This window comes from Homalodisca vitripennis, unplaced genomic scaffold (assembly GCF_021130785.1).
Source record: "Homalodisca vitripennis isolate AUS2020 unplaced genomic scaffold, UT_GWSS_2.1 ScUCBcl_3719;HRSCAF=9429, whole genome shotgun sequence".
Taxonomy (NCBI): domain Eukaryota; kingdom Metazoa; phylum Arthropoda; class Insecta; order Hemiptera; family Cicadellidae; genus Homalodisca; species Homalodisca vitripennis.
The window spans coordinates 58,431-77,451 of record NW_025779919.1 but is presented as its reverse complement, the minus strand read 5'-3'; the positions used below and the strand labels follow the sequence as shown (position 1 = coordinate 77,451).

The 19,021-nt window shown below is 33.0% G+C and overlaps 1 protein-coding gene across 1 annotated transcript in view; it reads left to right on the top strand.

Moving 5' to 3' along the window:
* Positions 1-14,100, top strand: part of LOC124372676 (eukaryotic translation initiation factor 2A-like) — a 49,673-nt gene extending 35,573 nt beyond the window's left edge. The window contains exon 14 of the mRNA XM_046831085.1: positions 12,526-14,100. The gene's annotated coding sequence lies outside the window, so the exon portion shown is untranslated. The remainder of the gene's footprint in view (positions 1-12,525) is intronic.
* The last annotated feature ends 4,921 nt before the right edge of the window (positions 14,101-19,021 follow it).

Below are 19,021 nucleotides of genomic sequence, written 5' to 3'. Positions count from 1 at the left end.
TCCTGTTGTCACTGAAATGTTTTGTTTTGTCCGTGGTGAAGTCAATGTATGCTTCAGTTTTTTTCTACAGGTTTGACTGACTCCTGGCGTTGTAGTTAGGCTTGGCATGTGTCATGGGTAAGGCAATAGTGGGCTCTGCCTTTGTTGTCCTTGCAGGTATAAACAGTTTTTGGTTGCAGGTTTGACTGACTCCTGAGGTTGGGAATGGATTTTTTTCTGTTGGTGATGTAGTCAGGGTATTGTTCAGTTTTTTTCTGCAGGTTTGGCTGACTCCTGGCGTTGTAGTTGGGCTGACATGTGTTATAGGTAAGTCAATAGAGGAAGCTGCATTTGTTGTCTTTGTAGATAAAGTAAGTAATTTGCTACAGGTTTGACTGACTCCTGCGAGAGTATCATTTATTTTTTTGGCAAAATGCACTTGAAGCCATGGTCTTAATAGATAGCTCCATTTGGTCAAGCTTTGAGTTCATTTTTGATATTTCCAATAGTACAGCGGTTTGATTAGTCTCATATATTTGGACATCCCCCATAGGAGAAGTCTGTGAATATGAGCTCTTGCATACTACAGCTGTTATTTCTGTGTTTTGAATTTTTTTCTTGCAGTATGGAGTTGCTTTTTTCTAGTTCTACTATTTGTTTTGCATAGTTATCAATCATTTGACCAGTTTAAGGTCGTTTATCCTCAGATGAATTCTGGATTTCTAAGCGCAGTTTCTTCTCGTTTTCAAGTTGGGCTTGAATATCTGAATTTAACTGTAGAAGATTTTCAATTTTTGTCAATATATTTGCTTTCAATGTTTTCCATCTCTTCCAATTTTCCCCTCCATACTGATAAGTTTGTTTTGGAGTGCTAGTTTCTCTGATTTTAGCAATTCGTTCTCAGCTACTAATGCTGATCCTATTTTGGCAGCCATTTGGAGGTCGTCCTCTCGACTGTTAGAGCCTTCTATTAGGTTGTTTTCAATAAGACTCATTTCTAGTTCCAGTAGGGTGTCTGAGGTATTTAGTGATTCTGAGTCAACAATTCGGTTTGGTAATGGTGGTGTTTTAGATTTCCTGCATGCCATGCAGTGCCATTTTTCAATTTCATGAGTGGCCCTTTTTTTTAAATCTTTTTCTAAAATATTTTGGCATCCTGCATGGTACCATTTTGCACATAGGCCTGTGCATTTAATACCAAGAATATTTTACTCCAATATTGCCATATACCACATGGATATTTAGTGGGCATTTCAGAGTCAGTTTAGTAGAGGTATTAATAGAAAATTCTTAGTAAAAATAGTCTGTATTAAGTAAAAGTAGAAAATGATAAATAAAAATGTCAGATATTTAAAACATAGATAATACTCTGTAAGTAGTGATTTGCTACAAGCTAAGTATTTGCTGATGACAGCCAGTAAGTAGAGGCCGTGTTGTCTGAGGTCAGCGTCACAGACGCATTGTCAGCAGGTGTCGAGCAAATATTCCCATCTGCTTGACCTAATAGCTGGCTCTATCTGTTTTCTAGCAGCTGGTGCTCTAGATAGTGTCTTGTTGGGCTATGACGTCACTGTTTTGTTTAGGTTTTATTCAGCCTGTTATCTTATTTATTTACTTGTTTGTCAGTGGAAAAAATAAATATCAGTAGTGAAGTAGTGCTATAAAATAATAAAATTAGTTAGAGAATTGCTTGAGTTTGTTATATTATGTGATATATCTTGAAAAAAATTGTTGCAGTTTTTGATCTAGTTCGTGATGTTACTTAAAGTTTTCTTGGATTTTTATTGTCTTCAAGGTATTTAAATGTTCCTTAAATAGATGATACTAAACTTACTTACAGTTTAGAAGTATTGATTGGTGTGCAGTTAAGTTGGTACTTTGTTGATTTTCCCACTCAAACTTCACTAAAATGTAGGATCACTTTCACACTAGATGATGGGTGTCCGCCATGTTGGATGATTCATGGCGTTGTTAATTAGGTTATCTATCTATCTACAGTTTTTAACCCTTTCAGGGCCAGGACCAAATATGAGATGTTGCAAAATTTTTTCATATATCATATCCCCTTGTGACTAGTCAAAAGTGCCAGGCTAAAATTGGCGATTTTGCAGTCTCTTAGATTAAAATTTATAACTTTTCATAAACATTAGAGAATGACCTAAAAGTTGCACCAAATTACTCGTATAGATATATACTATCAACAAAAAAGTATATAGATGTAGTTTTAAGTAATTTAAAATTTAAAAAAAATAATGTTTTAATGGATTACATAAAATGTTTTTTTTTTTAATTTTTTTTGTAACTAACTAAAAAAGGAAAAATAATTTTACTGTGGGAAGCTATGTTATTATATTGTACATTTATAAAGAAACAACCATACAAAATGTTGAGTTATTTCTCTCATAAATAAATTTTTTATGACACATTTTGTAAAAATACGCATAATTGTAATTCGCAACAAGTGATAACGCAACTGACACTTACACTGCAAGAAACTTAAAATAAATATTCACATTATGGATGTACCGGTAAACAGATGATTGTAGGATCCATAAACAGTTTCAATACAGTTAAAAACACTATTTACCAAGAAATATTTACACAATTTCATTTGAAATTTATTTACACTTTTTCTATTTACAAATATGCTACTTACAATTTCACTCCCGTGAGATCGCAAATTGTCAGTCATTGTAACTACTACACACAATAGCTAAGCAGGTAACACTACTAATATTTACAACCACAAAATAAAATAATGAAGAAGAATCCAGCATACAATAGTACGATTACACATAAAGCATAAGCATAAAGAATTAACAACAATAGATCGAGTCACCTGATAATGTCACGTGACAATTACGAAATAAAAATGCATAGACCTCCAAAATAAAAATTATATTCATATTAACTATCTACAAATATACCAGGGAATAAAAAAAACATAAAACTTTAATCATTTGACGTCGTATTTATTTAAGAAAACGACGAATATCAAGGCGGCAATATATTGCCGCCTGGCGCTTTTCAGACACGATCTATGGCGGCAATATATTGCCGCCTGGCCCAGAAAGGGTTAAACAGTGTACAACAATATCAGAGGTCATCCACGAATAGACTCAGCAGACTCGCGGTAATGTATGCACTTGAAATATAGAGAATATTAATGCAAGCAAAATACTATTAACAAAAGTACGATAATTTGTATATTGGATTATAATTTTAGATGTTTCATGAATAAAGTACAACAAAAACTCGGTTTAGTAATCAGTAATTTTTATAATGCTGAGATCAGCCGTTGTCCACTAATATTTTCAACAAACTCTTAGCACTGCTTGAACGTAAATATAAAAAGTACTTAACTGCAAGCACAATATTATTTACAAAATATGATTATTTGTAAATTAGATTATCTATTTACAGTCTTTAAAACAAAAAGTAAGGAAAAACACATTTTAGAGAATGGCAATTTGTGTACTGCTGACATTAATGTTGCAGTGATCACCGCAGATTTGATTATCAACTCCTGTCAATCTTCTAATCTTCATTCAGATTGCAAATGTTAAAAAATCCATTCCCGATTCTCAAATTTCGATTCTTAATTGGTTTTTTTTTTAATAAATTACTAAATAAAATCTACACAAAATCCCCACCAAACCAATTTCTGTCATTCTTAAACCTTTGAGATTGTCTGATAATATAAAAAATAATCATAGACTACCAATATTTTAGAGGGATTTATAGAGGTTCAATATGCACTATGACTATTTGTACATCATTTATTGGTGTTTTGTTTGCATCTTTATATAGCTCCAAAGGAAAAAGACAAGCTAGATAAGATCAGTGGAGGCCAGTGGACAGGGTCATTTCTCCCAATTCATCGTTTTGGTCTGTTGGTCAAGAATATCTTGTAACTCACTCTTATTCATTGAAACATCAATCTTTAAAGATGACAAAGAGAATTGGAAAAGGAGTAACCAGAAGCCCACAAAAACAGAAAAGAAACAGTACTTAAGAGTAAATTATGGGAATTTAATGTGCTGAGGGCAGTGTGGACATGGTGAAAATTTTTAAATATCACGTTAACCATGATGCGTGGAGATGAATTACCTTCCTGTTAAGTGTAGTGCCTTTACTTAGCTCTCAATTGTTTATATAACTACATTGACAAGAAGTGTATTAAAAAATGTTTATTTCTACAACCTCTTATCCTACTAATCTATGCAACACTTTTATCAAAATCACTTTTTGTACATTTTTCGTGAGACCACTAGAAAACCTGGAGGATATAGAATAGGGAATGTAGTTAAGAAGAGTCAATTATTGACCATACATCTAAACATTAACTCTTAACCCCTTGACTGCTGTAAACGTACATATACGTTTTCGTCCGCGCGGAGCCCTCACTGCTACGCCCGTAAATGTACGGAACACGATGTATCTCTTTGTTGTAGTCCACTACTACTGAACAAAGGGGCCCACACCATCTAGCGGCCTCAATATGAACTATCTGGACACTATTCTCTTGTTGATTGGTGCTGCTACCTGATATATTATATTTCAACTACCACAAAACCACGTGCATTTCTGTTCTGAATAAGTTTTGTCAAATGTCAGTCACAGAAGTGGTCTTGTCTTGTGCTTTTATGTGTTTTCGGACTTATTGAGGTGTTTTATTTATATAGTGTTTATTTATATAAATATAATTACTAGTATAGTATTACTACTGGACATAATTTTGTTGTTGTTGGATAATTAGACTACCATTATGTCTATGGATAACGAAGGCGAGTATGAGATTAGAAGATTTTTAGAAATGCCGAGTTCTGAAATAGGATTGGATTTGAGTGATTTATCAGAGGATGATGACGTTGTTGATACTGACCCTTTATACCAGCCAACATTATCGGTAAGTGAATCTGAATCCGACTTGGATCTTGATTGTAATACACTATTATTAGAGGAGGTTAGTGATCTTGACATCGTTGAGGAACAGAATTTACCTGGACCGAGTAGGGTAATTTCTAAACGAAAAAAAACTACCTCTAATGTAAATAGAAAAAAGAATAAGATAGAGAGAAAAAAACTGTTCAAAACCTAAAGTAAAATCAAAAAACCAAAGTAATAAAAACGAAGGGGTTAATATAAATAAAACTAAATACACTCATTCATGGACATCAACTGATTTTATTCCACAAGTTTTTGAATTTGATAATTCGGAAAGTGGGGTAGTGGATTCAGACACATTTTCAGAGAATTGTTCTGAACTGTATTGCTTTGAAAAAATTATTACTGACGAATTGTTAGATTTAATTGTTTTGGAAACAAACAAACAGTTTGAGTACATTGTTTCCACATCCCCCCCTTCAGAACACTCTCGATTGAAAAAGTGGGTCCCAATTACGAAGAAAGAAATGAAGTTATTTTTGGCTACTACAATGTTGATGGTACATAACAAAAAAATAGCCATTGAAGATTATTGGTCGAGTGACCCTCTTCATAAGAATAGTGTCTCTAAATGCATGTCTAGAGACAGGTATTTTATTATTTTGCGTTTATTGCACTTTTCTGATAATACACTTCCTCCCGCTCATGGCAAACTTAGTAAAATAAAGGAAGTGGTTGATATTTTCAGGGCAGCATTTTCCCGCAACTTCAAACCATTTAGAAATCTATGCATTGACGAAAGTTTGTTGCTTTTCAAAGGACAGCTTGGCTTCAAAATGTTCATCCCCTCAAAGAGAAGTAGGTTTGGAATTAAATTATTCCTGTTATGTGATTGTGAGACGGGTTACATACTTGATAGCATTGTTTATACTGGGAAAGACACTGACTACTCCAATTCCGAAAATCTTGGTATTTCCGGAGCAATTGTGACAACTCTTCTCCAAAATTATCTCAACAAAGGCCACTGCTTATTTATTGACAACTGGTATTCCAGTCCCGACTTATTTACATTTTTGCACAAAAACAAAACTAATGCTTGTGGGACAGTAAAATCTATAAGATTGGGAATGCCACAGTTTCAGAAAGAGCTAGAAGTAGGTGAGCGGGAAGCCCTAAATAATGGCACAAGTATAGCAGTCAGGTGGATTGATAAACGAGAAGTTGTCATGCTGACATCGGAGCACAAAGATGAGATGGTATCTACTGGTAAACTAGACAGAAAAACAAAAGCGGCCATTGTGAAACCCATATCTGTTCATGACTACAACCAAAACATGGGAGCAGTTGACAGGTCGGACATGATGATCGTCAATGTAGAATGTGTACGCCGAACTACTCGATGGTATAAGAAGCTTTTTTTCCATTTTTTGGATATGTCTATATTAAATGCACATGCCATATACCTTTGTCAAACAGGCAGAAAACCAACGTTGCAGCAGTTCCACCTAGAGCTTGTTCGCCAAATAATGGCTGATAATTTGGAACCACGGACAAAACAGAAAGGTGGCCGACCCTCTGTGGGTGATAATCCAATGCGTCTAACACAGCGTCATTTTCCATCTCTTGTACCATCCACGGAAAAAAAGAAAAATGCACAACGTATTTGTCACGTTTGTAAAAACACAAAACAAGGAGAACAGAAACGCCGCGAATCGCGCTACCAGTGCGCTGAATGCGATGTTGGGCTGTGTGTGGTGCCGTGTTTTGCACTATTCCACGAACTCAAAAATTATTGAATAATAACTCAAAGAGCTTTACAAAGTGTAAATACAAACAAATGTTCTAAATAAATACGTTTCTTTTCATTGTGAGTATTATTTTTCACTTGCTAAAGAATTATAAACAGATAATTTCCTACCCATCTTTAGTTCCTTCAACCCCCCTCCCCCCCACCATCCCATTATATAAAAAATACGGGTTTTCCCCCTAATTACTCCTTATTGTATTCTGGAACTGGCCCTCTAAATAAATAGTACTCAGAGTGCTGTATAATATTGTTTTTGCCAATAAAATGATTAACATTAATTTTGGTTGCAAGTGGCAAAAAAACCCCGCAGTGAGGTGTCAGTACTGCAAGAGTATCACAGCATTCAAGGGGTTAACACCCACTTACACTCATAAATCTTAAAAGTTACATGCTACAATTTTAGCTATTGTTGAAATTCATAATAAAAGAACTTACCTTCTTGGCTGGGCATTTTACAGTCTTTCACCATTTACTGATAACAAAATCTGATTGTGCAAATGATAACTGTCAAATAAGTTGACCTAGAGAATTGAAATTCGGAGTACCTCTATATCAGTGTTGAAAATAGTATACATTTTTCCAATATGTCTTAATTTCTCTCTGTCAAAAAGTAACTCTGGTTGCGTTGATTTTATGTGTAACCAAGTTGGTAACAATACAAATGGAGTAAACAAATTTTGTTAATCATATGACTTTGTCCAATAACTTATTAATACATGTGATGGAAGTTATTTTGTTGGATTGGGTGGTTTCATTCAAAGTTTGAACATTTTTGCTTAATCTACAATACTATTTTTATAGCTAGCTAAACTGTTTACTGACAGTAAAATCTAGGGTTGTTCTCATACAATGTTTTCAAATTAGCCCTACAAACTTCAATTAGTAAGCGTTTAGCATCCTTTCCCACCATTTGGTGGCAAAAGGAGATTTTTGTCATTGTATGTGTTCATTTGTATGCAAAAGGACTTTCTAGTTAATGTATAACATATATAAATATGGTGTGAAACTCCACCCTTACTACTTCTATATCGAAATTTAAAATGTAAAACATCGGTCCATTGAAGTCACTCTCTTCCAAACCATCTTGTCTTCTGTGGGATGAAAGCAAAGCCTCCCACACTAACTTTAAGCCTAGTTTAAGTCCATATACAAATTAACATTAATTAACTTTATTTTTTAACCCTTCGACTGATAATAAGAAACTCTCAGAATAATACACTGGGTTTTGTCTTTGCGCAGCATATTTTAAGATTTTTTTAAGAAGATGTGCTAAATGCCAAGTAATAAGTGTTATATATCAATTTTAAGCAGAGAAAAATTTAAAATAATAAAATATGCAATTACTAGAGTGCTAATTTTATTTATACAAAAATTGAAAAATGTGTATTGTAAATTTTTTTATTTCTAAGTTTCGCTCCATGTATCTTTTACAAGGCTTGAGATAGTAAGATACTGTAAGTGTACAAAATGTACACAGTTTTGTATTGAACAGAAAGATTATAACATATATACACTCATTCTTAACACAAAAATTTTTTAATCAAAATTTAAAGTATGTACCCTCTTTTTTTGTAGTGCGCTTACTGCTTACCCATATTGGCGTTTGATGAATTCTTTGGGCAAGAGGAATATCAGATAATGATGAATTGTTTACACTGCCACTATCAATTTCACAACCCAATTCACATTCCACTGGTTTATAATCATCCAGACCACCTGACAACAAATCTGACAAAGAAATATCTTAATGTACTTTATTTTCCAATATGTCACTTTCATCGTCAGAACTAATACTTTCATCTCCCAAAAGGTCAAGTATATTGTTTTAACAACGAGGATCGCCCATTTTACAACATAACAATTAATTATAAATAACTAGCCTTCGTAATAACCTAGCAACAAAGAACATCTAGGCCATGCAGCACATCACCAGCTGCATAGTCTGTTAGCTGTATGCCATGTGGAATTAGGATTGATATTAGCTGACAACGAATATAAACTATATAAAATGATTTGGTATTTATGAGTAGAAAATTCGACTGGTGGAAGTTATGTCTTAACCCTTTTAATGCCGACGTGCGCCGCGAGCGCTCGTCACTGTTTATTCGAGAAATGCCGACGTGTGCCACAAGCGCACGTCACTAGGTGTTATGAAAAATGCCGACGTGCGCTGGGGGCGCTCGTCCGGTTTTTGTTATATTGTAGTTTTAATTATTGACCAAATGCCACTAAACTTTGCATACTGTATCTAGACACTACTACTATTGATACAATAAAATCTTTTTTACTCTATGCTCAACATGTGATGACGTATATCAGCTGTTTTCAACCTCATTAATTACGTCTAATCATTCAGTGAGCGTCTTTGGTTGCTGTGGTAATACGTTGTTGCTAGGTTATGTTTTAATGGGAATTATTCGTGCTTTTCTTTTGTTTATTTCAGTTTGCTTATATTATTATTAGTTTTGTAATTATTGCAAATAGATTTGACCATGAGTAAAAGAGGGGGATACATACTTTGTGCTTCGGCAAACACAAGTGTTAAACATTTTTTAATTATGTACCCTATATTGTAAATAATTAATTTTAATTTTATGTAACCTACTTTCTTTATTATTTTAACAAACAATTTTATACATTGGGCTAAACAACATGTGTAAATAAAGTGATTTTGAATGAAACTGACCAAAATATGTCTTATTGAATTTTACTGTAAAATGTGGACTCTACAAGGTTATCAATAAAATGCTGTAACTTCTCTATTTATCAAGGGAAGTTCTTCAAATTTGGTGTGTGTGTTAACAATTAAATATAGTACAATTGCCAGTAACTACTTTTTAGTTAAGGCTAATAATAAAGGTACTTTTATATGTTCAAACTCATTTTTTTAAATTTTTGTTTTTTTATTTTTTGTTTTTTACAAATATAAATTATATAAATTTGTAAACATTTTAATACTTATTTTTTTTAAACACTCCACATTATTACATAAAAAACAACACCTCAATGGATAATTTCCTTCAATAAATAAAAAAGTTATACATTTTAACCCTTTAAGGAGTAATGACGTTCTGGAACGTCACTACATAATTTGTTCATAGAAGTAAGGATGTGAAACATAATACACTCCCAAAATAGTAAGAAAAATTTTGTTTTATTTTTAATGAAAATCAGATATTATTACTATAAAAAGCTAACATTTACTTTTGTTGAGAAAACACAAAGGCTAAAATTTAATTTTTGTGTGAAAGTGCTCGAAACATGGATGTATACACAGTGGCAAACCACACTCTTTACATTCAAACGTCGTATCCTTCCTCTTTTTTTCTCTGCTTGAGGAATGAGAACAGACGTAGCATCTCTTTTGTGTCTTCCGTGTCTGACCTTCTGGCGTCGGCAGTGGGCGGGGGAAGTGTCTGCCGGGCAGGCGGAGCGGATGTTGGTGTCTGGTAGCGGCTGGCGGCAGCACGACCCTCGGCGCCGCGGCTATCAGCCTTCCTTCTCTTGGAGTGTGATGTGTTTCCAATATTTGTCGGATGAGGTTTAGTCTAAAGTCACAAAACCCACTTTTCTTGTTTTGTTTGATTACAATCCTTCACTCCACTCGTACAGCCCTCTTCTTATGTCGTCACTACGTAAGTTACGTTCTGGATCCATTTCACAACACAAAAGGAAACTGACTTGAGAACAATAAACTACACTATTTCATCATTGTAGAAGAAACTGCACAAAGTGAATGTTTACAACGTAGCAACAGAATGCGACTTTAGAAGTTGTTAGCGCCAATTGCTGTTGACAGTAGAAATCGCGGGAATCTGTGTGCGGAAAAAAACTTTACAGCCGCTCTGTAGTTGAAAGCAGCTGACAGTATTTACGCGGGAAACTGCGCTCAGTTTTTTAAGGTTAGGAACAGTGGGCGGATTTCTTCCATAGAGGAAAAACATAAGAGCTAGTACTTGTAATATAAGTCATAATTCATTGACGTTCTAGAACGTCCTTACTATTTTCACATGATTTTTAATATGACGTTCTGGAACGTCAATACTACTTTGTAACAAACACCTATACTCGTTAAAGGGTTAAAAAAATTGTTGTCAAATTATGGAAAAAGGGCCTGGCATTCTTCGCATGTACTTTTTGAAAATAGGCTGGCATTTTTCGCATGGTCACTGAAAAAAATGACTGGATTAAAAGGGTTAATAACTTCAATGGTTTCCATGTAATAATAGCGGAAAGTTGACCGACAGCTGTGCCGTCTTTATCAAACCACAAGCGGTATTGATGCTGTCGGTCATCAGTAGGAGGGTTAAATCAATTTCATTTTTTAAACCAAAGTTGAGGAAATTAGCCAAAAGTAATTTATCTAAATTTTTAAAGGAACACATTCATTTTCTGTAACCTAATCAAGATATAATTAGAGTTATTTTTTTACATATCTCTTTCTTTGCTGACTGGACTTGACATAAAAAAATCACAGTATCTTTGTTTTGTGATATGGATATTTTTACCCAGTATTAATGGGGAGTTATAAAATAAATATTAAGAATACTGATTATTCCTTACTTAACCCATTAACCACTTATCACGGTACCATCTCGTGATGGCCGATGCGGTATCAAAACACGTGAGAAGAGTACGGTCATCATGATGATGATTCACGTTATTAAATATATTTTTAAACATTATTATGGGTTCAAATAATCAATTTTATGTATTAAAAGGAAACAAAAGATCATGTAATATACATATAAATATGTATTACCCCAGAAAAACAACGTGAATCAAGGTATACACTATATTTTGTGACTTTTCTGACCAGTTAAGTGTAATTGAACAGTTACGTAATGTTATATTCCGGTAAAACGACAATCAGTGTCTTATTTTGTAAAACTGCAGTTAATTTTTAGTCTCTGATACATGTTTTTTCTGTAGTATAATCTATGCTTTGAGTAAACAAATAGTGTACTGGTTACTGTTTTGTTTTTATTACGGTGATGTAGTTTGAGTTTAGCGAACATGGCAGAGCCTTCTAATGAGTTTGATTGTGTTTTCTCAAAAATTAGATTATAATCTCAATCAACCAAATCACAATAAAATAGAATATTTTGTGAGTTTTACCAAACCCTTGTGATTTTTGCGTGTTTGCTTGGATTTGTGTAAGAAGAACACAAATGTCATGTTTTACAAAAACTCTACATAAAATTGAAAAAAATGATAAATGAATGAAATAAAAATTTCCACATAAACATTTTAATTTTCTATAAAAATACACCAAATATCATGGATTATGTTTTGTACTTTAAAACATTCTTGCTTTCAGAATTTACAAAATAATTGAAATTTTAAAAATTATTCTGGAAATATTTTATATACTTCACATGCTTGTAAATTACATTATGTTATATATGGTTTTATTAGATAAAAACAATAGCTCAGTCAAATAGCAATAAAATTGAATTTTTGGTTAGAGCTTTTGTTAAACCCTTGCATTTTTTGCATATTTAATTGGATTTGTACAATGAGGTTAGGTGCAGGAATGTTCAGTGATTAATGGGTTAAACACTCATTAATAATATAAAAATATAACTAATTTAAGAATAGTCAATCTGGGTCTTTTTTTATAACGGAAAAATGTTAATAGCAATAAACTATAATATTATAGCCAGTAACATATTTGTATACACCCCACATTATTAAAAAGTTAAATCAAATCAAATCAAAAATATCTTTAATACGTTATCATCAAGATAAGTATAATGTCATACTGATCAAAATCAGTATATGAATTTAGCACTATAAGTAAATTCATTTCTATATTAACGGTAATAACATAAAATTTGTGTGCATTTTAGGACTGACAGAAGAATTGTAAATGTGAGCAGTACAGTAAGGGACTCGCTTGCGTATCGACCAATACTACGGCACAAGTTCAAGTGTGACAATATGGCAGCACAACCAGTTGTTACATAAACAACATTATTATGTACAGTGAATAACAAGGGTGCAATCAACAGTGGACTTATAAATTGTATGATTATTTTAGATGGTAACTGTGATTGAAGTTATTGTGGATTATTTTCTTTTGTAAATAATATGAATTATTGTTTTGTTATTCATTTCTTCTAAAAGTAGCTAGTTATTAATCAGTAATGTTTATAGGTATATGTGTTTTGATGTTCTATTTTATTTCTTATGGCTACAATTATAGTATAATATGGTTGAATTACATAACTATTGTGGAGATCGTATTAATATATGTTATTTTTCTTGTTTTACTGCTGTATATTTTGCAATTTTTAGTTTGATGAATTGTGCATAAAGCAATATTTTAACATGCAGTTTTGTGCTTTTATTGTAGGCCATCAAAATTGAAACATATGTTATGTAATCAAATTACTCTATATGATTTCAAAGATCGGTGAACTTGGTAATATTAAAACACTTAAGGGGATGATTTTATGTGGGTTTACCATAGTAATTCGGGTCACAAGCTTTGAAAATTTTTAATAAAAACAACGTTTTTAACCCTTTGACTAGTAATTGTTAGATTATTGGAGAGCCATGAGCAGTATTCCTTAATAACAGCTATAGCACTAAACAGTATTCCATTCTCTACATTGTTTTGTGGTTTATATGTGCTATCTGTTTAGCAACAATATTTAGAAACACTTTTTGCAGTTTCCATTTTTTACAATAAACTATGGTTGATTGTATTTTCAGAGTGTGCCGCATAATGAGAGTCCTAACTGTTTCACACACTATTTCAATTTCCATAAGAGCTTGTGTTACTTCATTAAACTGAATAATCTTTTACTTTTCCTCAATTTGTTTATGTAAATAGACTGACAGAATATTGGGTTCATCATGTTGTATAAATATATTATTAAATATTTAAATTTTTTAATAAATTTAATACAATCTGGATATGTTAGTGTGTCTCTATTGGTCTGATCTAGTAATCCAAATCCAAATATATTTTTTAAACCATACTTTGGCATTATTATACTACAAAAACTCCCTAGTCAAAGGGTTAATAAATAAAAATACATTTTTACCAGGCCATGGTATAATATCTGAAGTATATTGTAAATACTCATTACTGTAAAAGTAAATACTGAAAGATAGTTCTAATCAAACTGTGTTTAACATTGTGTACAAAAATATAAAATTATAGTGTTTAAATTATAATTTCAGAGAATATAAAGTTTTATTTGACACCCTGATTTTAGATTTTGTAGAATATAACCTCATTGTATCTATATCAACGTCACTGATTGCTGCTGCAAGTAAATGTAACAAGTTTGTAGTGAAATAAATTAGGGAGTTTAAACACTCGCTAATATGTACATAATATTCTTTTTATTCTTATAATGTGGGTTCTAGAAGAAATCTAATGTGACAATATCACTAAATTGTACAAACACTTCTATAGTATTTTCAATAATATTTTTGCCAACTGTTATCTAATACCACCTTGTTTTATTATACAGGGTCTGTATAATAAGTAACCGGACTGAGCCTGCCCCGCTCCGTCAAAGCGTCTGCTAACCGGTATTTGGTACTGTAGTGGTGGTGGGGGGTCTAGTGAAAGGGAACCGGGCTACAGCAGTTGCCTCCAAGCGCTTGGAGAGTTAGTATCGAGCGAGAGCAGAGTGCATGTTCAGTTACCCCGTCGGAGTGAAAATGGAGAGTACGATTGAGCAACGTTTTAGCATTAAATTTTGTGCCAAACTCAAGAAAACTGCCACGGAAACTCTTCAAATGATTCAAGAGGCTTACGGTGAGGATGCTCTGACCAGAACTCAGGTGTTTCAGTGGCACAAAAATTTCCGGGAGGGCCGCGATGACGTCCATGACAAACAGCGCGTCGGTCCTCCATCAACGAGTCACACGGACACAAATGTGCAAAAAGTGCGTGATGTGTTGAACAGTGATCGTCGTCTGAGCATTCGAGCTATCGCAGATGAGGTCGGAATTGATAAGATGACCGTTCAAAACATTATTAAGAACGATCTGGGCATGAGAAGATCTGCGCGAAGCTGGTACCCAAACACCTGACTGATGAGCAAAAGAAGCGTCGTGTTGCTGTCGCTTCAGAAATCCTTGATCGACAGCAAACCGAACCAGAGTTTTTCAACCACGTTATTACAGGAGACGAGACATGGGTTTTTGAATACGATCCTGAGATGAAGCGGCAGAGTTCGGAGTGGCACACACCAGCGTCACCACGACCGAAAAAAGCGCGCATGAGCAAATCGAAGGTGAAGTCGATGTTCATTGCTTTCTTTGACATGAAAGGCATTGTTCACAAAAAGTTTGTGCCACCTGGTCAAACTGTAAACGGCCAGTACTACAGAGAAGTGCTCCGTCGACTAACCGCCCGGGTTCACCGAGTCCGTCCGGAGATTACCGATTCGTGGATTCTCCATCACGACAATGCACCGTCGCACACCTGCCTGCTCGTCACCAAACGTCTGGCCAAGTCTGCCAAGTTGGCAGAACAGTCAAGGGCAACGTTGCCACAGCCTCCTTACAGCCCGGATATGGCACCACCGGACTTCTTTCTGTTCCCCAAGATCAAGAGACACCTTAAGGGGACGTGGTTCGGGACTCTGGAAAACGTTCAACGTGCTACGACGAGGGCTCTAGACAACATCGAGGTTGCCGACTTCCAGGGAGCGTTCAGGGATTGGAAAATACGGTATCAGCATGTTATCGACTCCAATGGGGACTACTTTGAAGATTTCTAAAGAAAAATTGTACATATTTTGCCAATAAAAAATTTCCTGAAGTCAGGCCGGTTACTTATTATACAGACCCTGTATAATCATGGAGGAGAAAGAAGTTAAAGGTTGTTAAAGATGGTTGATAATCTGGAAATATGTTTGGGAATCCAAGGATAATTAAAGGATTGTTATGACCTTTGTCATTGTTATGTCGTTCAAAAAACTGAAACATTTCGAGTTTAGATCTTTGATCTCTTTTCTTCAGGTGTGATACCACACAAAATAAGATTTTTTTATGCATAAGTATTTAGAATATTAAAATCGTATTCAGAATTCTAAATACTCTTAGATGAAGTCTTATGTACAAATCAGCCTCAAATCTCCATTTTAGACTTGTCATACACAGGATTCAAAAATTATTTTACATTTTTAAAAACGATGTTGTGAAGAACAGACTAAATTGCCACTTAATGTTACAGCAGAGTCCAAAACAATGTAAAACAGGGAAAACTAATCCTTTTAATGCCAATTTGAGAAAATGTGTTGAACTAGTTAAAGCTGCCATTAGTTGGATTTTATTAGTGGTATCAAAAAATATGATGCATTCTTTAAGCAATTTTTGAAGACTTCTGGAAAAAGTGCAGGAACTGTTAATTTTGTTTTAATCTTTACCAATTTTCACAATTCTTTCTTTGTTTTGTTCAAAATATTTGTATTTATATTGACATTTTTGATATGTATGGAAAACTGCTAAAAATTCAAAATAATTACAAATTTTTATCTTGAGAATGTTTTAAAAATACTTAACAATACAATAAGTGCTGTAAATTATTTAAATGTTATTAAATTCCTCATCTAATTTCCACAATCTTTCTGGCAATCACATAATAAATAAATTATATGAAACTCAAGATATCTTAAAGGTCTTCAGGATGAACAAACAAAAGACCATTACATCCAGATTATAATTCCTCCTCCTAACACAATACCCAGTATTTATCATTGGCTGCAGTTGTCGCCCAGTTTGTGTTGTGGAAGCATTGTGTATTGTATTTCTGTTTTATCTATTGACTTTGATGCGTCTAGCAACATTATAATTGATTTGTATTCTTTATATTCATGATTTACTTTTAAGTGTTTTCATTCCTGAAGAAAAGAACAGACTACCATATCTCAAAACACTGTATTTTAAGTTGTTCTGTAATGTAATTAAGGGAGATGTCCATAACCATCCTGTTATCATGGAAGTCCATTGCCAATAACAAAACTTTAAACATAGAATGTTTGGAGGTTTTATCATTTTATATATGCTTGTCGTAAACTGTTCCTCGTTAGATAAACAAATAATTTTTTGTCTTTATATCACTCATTTCAGAGAGTGACATAACTGCTGATATCCTTCTGATATAGACAAACATATTTTACTTTCTTTACAATATTCAGCCAAACAACATTTGTACATAATTAATTTTTATCAATAAAGTCCTCAGTCTTCACAAATACTCTGTCAGTGCCTCTAATGGCAGTTGTATTCAATTTAATTGTAAGTTGTAAGCAATCATCCCTTTTTACAATACAGAGATTGCAGATTTTTAGGAAAAATGTATATCTTGAAAGAAAATTGGTTTAAATATATGAAATTGACGTCAAAACTATTAAGCTTTCTGTTAATTTAGATAGTAAAGCCAAGCATAAGTGATCAGTTATTGTGTTAAAACATAACATTTATATTTATTGATCGACAAAATTAATGCTACACCATGATTTGGTAGTGATATAAATTTAAATAAACATCCCATTGGATACTATTTGTGTTCATTACAATTTAAAAATCCACCAGAACTTTGGAATTAGTTGTAATATATACCTACATTTTGAAAATATGGATTTAGAATTATTAGAAAACCCAGGGTCTTTTGCAATGTTTAAAATATTAAGTGCGATACATTAATTTTGTGCATAGTAGAGTTTTTATTAGATTGTAAATATAGTATGTTGTTATCAGCCATATGACCTACACGTATAACATAGTTGTTTGTATAATTTGATGTCTTGAAAAGTGATTTCTTTGTAGTTTTTTGAACAGTGACATGTAATTAACTAACAAGAATATTACGAAGAAATTTGCTTACTTATAGCATCCAGAGTGAAATTATTCGACCGTTAGTATTACAAAAGAAAGATGGTCATCATGCTAGAATATTAAGGTTCTCACTGATAAAAGTAAACATCTCCAAGCATTGAAATACTTCAACTTTGGTTGCATTATTTTATCAAAAGTAAGTGCATTATTTAGAGGAACTGTATTATAATGTTATCTAGCATAATGATGCTTATAGTTAATAACAATTATTTTGGCTGTTTGAACCTTGTCATTCTGAGATCTGCTGTTAAAGTGAATTAATGACTGAACATCCTAAGCCCTGAACATTTTGATATTGACATAAAAGAAGAGGATTGAAAAGGACTGCAATCAAGAATCTTTCCTCAATTTCTGTGATGGTTTTGCAGACTTTCCACAGTGAGGCTGAAATAAAAAAAATTAATTGTGTTATGTTTTCAACGTTGTGGTGAGGCTACATCTCTAACTTAGAAAATAGTTATATTCATATTATAAGAACAAGAACAGAAAACATGCCACAGTAAGGAAGTATGTGTCATACATTTGTTTCTGTTTATTACATCACATTATTTATTACTTAACCCTGGAAGCGCAACCAATCCATTTGGTGTCGATCATGTAACTTTCAAATTGTAATGGTCCCCGAAAGGGTCTATTTGTATTTTACTGCTAAATGCATTATTACCTGTCAAAGACTTTTAATTATACATAAGTAAAAACCTATAAGTTGACTTTTATGTTTAGTGGTTTTTTATTTCTTTTATCCTGTTTGTAGTTGAAAATCTGTGTGGTTTTTCCAGATGTGATTTTGTTGTTAACCTCTGTGCAGAGGAGATTGATGTTTGTTCTTTGTTCAGAATTTTTTCGTTCAAATTGAGCAAAGCTTTCTCATACTGTTGATTACATAATACTTCAGAATAGGTGATCCTTGTATATAAAGTGATATTCATAACATTAAAATGGAATCTGACTTGACTGACTTTGTTAAGTCAGAAGTTGAAGTGTTTTAACTTGTTTTGTTTTTGTTAATTTTTCAAATAAAAAACTGAGTTATACATCAGCTTGCTTCATAAAAAGGTAGAAAAAACATTAATTTGGATGAAAGTAAATTTTATTATGGTTATTCATTGTGTCGCTTAGCAACTGAAAATTGGTAAAAGTTTACCACTTTGATCTTTTCTCTGTAAGCATAAACATTAATTCCATTTTTTTTTCCACCCTATAACACTATATATTCTTGTGTTCACAACTAAATTTCCTACAATGTGGCTATTTTGGATTGTTGAATCATCTTATATTCTATTATAATGCGGATAATGTTATGTAATATATTTTTTGCATGTAAAACACTAAATACAATATATACTGTAAAAATAAATTTATTTTTATTTTTACTTCAAAACTACATAGCTTTATTCTATTAATTTTTACCAAGAAAAACTATATATAACACTTTATTACATATAAGATTTTATTCAAAATTTACGAGACCCTGTAAAA